At 41.6% G+C, this 5,634-nt stretch overlaps 1 non-coding gene across 1 annotated transcript; it reads right to left on the bottom strand.

Annotated features, from left to right (window-relative positions):
• Positions 1-517: 517 nt before the first annotated feature.
• LOC115868366 lies at positions 518-654 on the bottom strand. The gene has a single exon (XR_004045542.1). It is a non-coding gene; the product is annotated as a small nucleolar RNA SNORA42/SNORA80 family (small nucleolar RNA).
• Positions 655-5,634: the final 4,980 nt, after the last annotated feature.

The following is a 5,634-nucleotide window of genomic DNA, read 5'->3' as shown; positions in this document are numbered from 1 at the left end:
GCCAACTTCCCAAATGGAAGAAAATGTCAACTCATGGTGCATTTGGAGTTTGTTCCACCAGGTCAGACTGTTAATCTGAATGTTTCTATTTATAGGTTCTGAAAAGATTGTATAACAGTGTGTGATTAAAAAAAGGCCTGATTTGTGGCAGAAGGGGGACTGGTTTGGCCACCACGACAATGCACCTGCTCAGGCAACCATCTCGGTGCACCAGTTTTGGGCAAAAACCAGCATGCCTCTCTTGTCCCATGTACCTTACTCTCCTGACCTTGCACCATGAGACTTTTTTTCCCCATGAATGAAGAGGTACATGAAAGGACGGTGATTTGGTGATGTAGAATTGGTGACGATAAAAACGAGGGAGGTGCAGTCAGCCATCCAAACAGAAGAGTTTGAAAACTGTTTCCAAGAATGGAATCACAGATTTGACAAATGTATTAAATAATGGAAAGTACTATGAAGGTGATAAGGTTGTTTGCTTTTGTTTTGTTTTGTTTGGCTTTGGTTTTCTACCCCACACTGTTCAACCCGCTTCAGTGTCAGAAGCCTATGGGCTAGGAGACAAGGCAGTGGTTCAGGGCTACAGTTTGCTCTGGCATGGGACATGATGAGAGGCCCATGGGGCTGGGCCTGCCGGTAAATCCAAACCCTTGAGCGATAAGGTTGTTTTGTAAAAAAATTAAATACATGACTTTGAGGGGGGAAATTTTGTTTTCCATTTTATTGGGGTACCCCCTTGTGTAAGATCGACACCCCATGACCTGTCAGAGCTGACAGGAGTGGACTCTAAGATCACTTGGATAACCCCACCTGCATGCTATATAAGCTACCGGAGTTTACATTTTGTCTTTTTGAAGTGTACATCATTTTGCATAGACCACTTCAGATTTATGTGATTTGGAAACCCTACTAAGGGAACCAGACTTTACCTTAAGCACACCTGTTGCAGGTTGAAGTAACTGAAATCCTCCTTTAGATGTAAAGCTGAAACACCCTAGTGTGAGAAGAAGCGAAGAATGATGAGCCGAAGATCATGGCTTTGGACGTATACTTTGGTTCAAGTCTCTTGCTTTGGTGGGTGCCCAACAATGGGCAATTTAAGACTACCATTTGCTGGTGATTGTCATCCTTTCTTTGTCCTGTAGACACAGATTTGGCTTCGTGAATGAGGAGTCTTGAAAAGTTTGCCTTGAGTCTGACCATGATTGCTTTCTTTAATAGTGTTCAGTTACTTAAGTTTTTAACCTGTATAAGTGAGCATCCCATGTATTTTTGTCTAAAAAACATTCCTACAGATGATATTTTACTTTTCTCAATGCTATTGTAAAGTCCATACCATTGTTACATTAAGAATACTATTATTAGAATTACCAAATGTTTCATGAAGGTTACTTCAATTATTCCTCAACAAGCTGATAAAGCTGCTTCTAAAGTGGACCAAGGACATATATAAACTTTAGCTAGACTAATTAATTTTGAGCTCACACTTAAGCATAAGTCCTAATTTAAGAACAATTACTTCTTATGATGCGACCCTGCTCAATACTTGCTTCCATGAAGTGAGCTATAACAAAAGAAATCAAATGGTGCCCAGCTATTAGAAAGACCAAGATCTGGGATTTTTTAAAGGCTTATCTTAAAACAAGCAGCCATCTAAGTGAAGTGTCAGCTAATGTCACACAGAAGGAACACACCAGCTTATGTGATCCAATGATTATAAATAATAAAATCCAAGATCAGAGGAAAGAATTGTATGACAGCTTAAATTCTGAGTACCTGACTTACAGAAGGCACACCAGGTATGTCATCATAGATGACAATGAAAACCCCAAATCCACTTACAGAGTCCCCAGGCAGTTTAAGCCTCTTCTGTGCTCCCTCAGACCACTAACTAGGAATGTGAATAGTCTTGTCCTCAGACAGAGTGCATTGGGAAGTGGATTACTGCAGGTATAATTAGGTTAAAATTTGATATATTGTCATTTGTTTTCCATTTTGACTCATTTTTAATTTGTTCTAGTTCCATTATCTTCTGCTTTCTTTGGATTGAGCTCTTTTATTTTGTCATTACAATAAAATAATCTGGTATGATTTTCTTTATATGAAAATCAGGATAGGTAATTTGTAGAGATAGTAACTAAATTAATAGTTCTTTAGGGGTATGGCAAGGAAACTAGGGTAGCAATGGGGAGCTGATAATAATTGGGTACAAGAATGAAAAAATTGATGGTGGTGATGATTGCACAACTCTTTTTAAATATATTTCAACCACTGAATTGTATTGTTTGTGAATTATATCCCAATGAAGCAATTTTTTAAAAAAAAGATCACCTGCATAAGTGAAGCTTTTGGATTCTACTGCTATCTCAGTTATGAATACATAAGGATATTTTACGTTTCATTCCAGTGTTTAATTGATAAAAAGGGGGTAATAACCCTTTATCTGGTGGTCTCTAAAATGCTTGAGGAGATGACCACGAGCTGTCAATGGGATCAGGTCTCAGGCATCAAAGAACAAAAAATCCTATCATTGTGAATGAGGGGGAGTGAAGAGTGGGGACCCAAAGCCCATCTGTAGGCAACTGGGCATCCCTACAGAAGGGTCTGGGGAGGAGATGAGCCACTCAGGATGCAGTGTAGCAATGATGAAACATACAACTTTCCTCTAGTTCCAAAATGCTTCTTACCCCCCACCCCCTACTATCATGATCCCAATTCTACCTTACAAATCTGGCTGGACCAGAGGATGTACACTGGTACAGATAAGAAATGGAAACACAGGGAATCCAGGACAGATGACCCCTTCAGGACCAGTGGTGAGAGTGACCATACCAGGAAGGTGGAGGGAAGGTGGGGTAGAAAGGGGCAACCAATTACAAGGATCTACATATAACCTCCTCCCTGGGGGACAGACAGCAGAGAAGTGGGTGAAGGGAGACGTTGGACAGTGTAAGATATGACAAAATAATAATAATTTATAAATTATCAAGGGTTCATGGGGGAGGGAGGAGGGAGAAGGGAGGGGAAAAATGAGGAGCTGATACCAAGGGCTCAAGTAAAAAGCAAATGTTTTGAGAATGAGGATGGCAACAAATGTACAAATGTGCTTGATACACAATGGATGGATGGATGGATGGATTGTGATAAGAGTTGTATGGGCCCCCAATGAAATTATTTATAAAAAAAAGAAATGCTTGATGAGATTGATGTCAGACTCTCAAGTTGCACTCTAACAAGCAAGTACAATCTGAATTACCTGTACTCAAAGAGGCAATCATGTAAAACTGTGAGCTAATTGCCTAGAAGTAATAATAAGTGATATTCAGTTCATACTTCAAGTTTTTATTAGGTTCCAGGCATTACCCAAAGCACTTCTCAAAATAACTCCAGAAAGCCTCAAATCAACAAAACAAAACAAAAACCACAATTCACTGCCATCAAGTCGATTCCAACTCATAGCAATTCTACAGTACAGATTAGAACCCTTGTGAGCTCCCGAGGCTGTCAGGCTGTACAGGAGCAGAAAGCCCCATCTTTCTCCCTTGGAGTGGCTGGTGATTTCGAACGGCTGGCCTTTCGGTGAGCAGCCCAAACTTGTAGCCCACTACACCAGCAGGGCTCTACTAGCCTTCTGACTCTATAGGTAGGAAACTGAGTCACAATGAGGCTAAGGCAATGCTGGTGACTCATGTCTAGAAGGTAACAGAGGCAGATTGTGAGCTCTGCGGTCTGGTTTCCCACGCATTCTCCTAAGCTATCCACACCGTGGAGAAGGGGTATGCACAATACGCCAGTGGATTCATGTTCATAAACTTGCACACAAATAACTGGATAGGGTCATACTGACATTGATTGTCTCATCATTGTAATCTTTTAAAATTCTCTGTTACTCATCATTCATAAAGCTAGTCAATTCTTGTTATTCATAGCAGTTATGTTCTGTGCACAGAAAGTGAGTGAATAACTATTGTTCTCGGGAAATAGAGGGTTTCTGGAAGCCTCTGGTCACAGTGGAGACAGGGAAATTGTGAACAAAAAAGCACAAAAATGTGAAAAACATGGCATTAACTGGACCGTGCCCCAGGACACCCATCTACAGAATGAGAGTAAGAGCTTCACTGGTTCCACCTGGCTGGGAACTTGGGGGTTGGGGGGGGGGGTACTCTGCACCATGTTTGTGAGTGACCAGAAAGGCTTCAAAAGCATTACTTTTGGTGTTGCAAATAAATTTTCATGAGGAGAATTCACAAACACACACTTTGTGAGTAATGAGGGTTGACTGGATAAAGCTTAATTTCTCAGAGTTGAATTGGCTAAATTGAGGTGTAACCTGCTATCCCCCATGGGAGGTAGAACTGGAAAGGACTCTAGCAGCAAAGCATACTTGGCAGAAATGATGCTAACGTAAAATTAATTTCCCTAATTAATAACCCGGTGTTCATTCCAATAGCCTCTTCTTGTGCCCCAACCGCCCCGTGATCTTGGAAAGACAGATGTAAACTCATCTTCCATAGACAGCTAACTCTCGAATTACATCTGCCTGGAGAAAACCTGATAGCGCATACCTTGCCCAAGCCCTCCGCTTCTAGTAACTCATATATCCAAGACACAGCAAGAGCCCAAGCGAAGTTCTGAGTGCCCTCCTGTGACTGAGCAGGAGGAGGTAGAGGCCCGGGCTCTCGGCACATCCTAATGTGTGATATGCAAGGACCCAACAAACCACAGAATTGACTTTTATCAGGGATAAAACCGAGCCTAGAGAAGTTACGTTGTTTACCTTAGATCTGGTCATTTGCACACCTACTTAATGCCTATTCACTTTTGTGAAGTTGAGCATATGTTTGTCAAATACTTAATTAACTATGTGAGTGTAAGGAGGTCACAAAACCCCTTTGGTCTGTTTTTGTCAACTGTGAAATATTAAAAACAAAACAAAACAAAAACATATCTCAATGTAATTGTGATTGAGACCAAATAAGGTTTATCCCCCACAACCTTCCCTCCAGTAAAATTACCAACTAGTGAGAAAAAGAGTTACACTATCATTCCTCACCACTTCTCATTGAGTGTCTCATAGACTTTGAAACAGAACTGTCTGGTAACGTCGCCAAGACAGGCCATTGATAGGACACTGGAGAGGAAAGTCAGTTAAGGGACTTGGTGGCCATTTGTTGAGGTCTGTTTAGCTAAACAGATTAGGTTTGTGACCAGTTGATCCACTCCATCATCTCAGCAGAGTTTAGACTAAAGGGAACAGCGAGAGGACAAGATAAAGCAAAGCTAACCAATTCCTGGAATTCTAAGAAATGGAAGGATGGAGCAGTTTGGCTGTGAACATCTGACGGGCTGTTCTCCAAGGAAAGGAAAGGACTGTCCCAGGAGCAGTCAGAGACCAGCAGGGCTGTCTGCACCAGCACCGGAGTGAAGGGGCCAAATGTGTCTTTTTTCTTTCTTTCTTTCTTTAGTGAATGAGACAGTGAGAGAGTGAGTGAGTGAGTCACTGAGTGAGGCAGTGAATGAGTGAGACAGTGAATGAGAGTGAGGCAGTGAGAGAGTGAGACAGTGAATGAGAGTGAGGCAGTGAGTGAGTGAGACAGTGAATGAGAGTGAGGCAGTGAGAGAGTGAGACAGTGA

Source organism: Echinops telfairi, unplaced genomic scaffold (genome assembly GCF_000313985.2).
Source record: "Echinops telfairi isolate 266 unplaced genomic scaffold, ASM31398v2 ScPeMD7_9;HRSCAF=40, whole genome shotgun sequence".
Lineage (NCBI taxonomy): Eukaryota > Metazoa > Chordata > Mammalia > Afrosoricida > Tenrecidae > Echinops > Echinops telfairi.
Note: the sequence above shows the minus strand (reverse complement) of the source record. Positions and strands in the feature narration are given on the sequence as shown.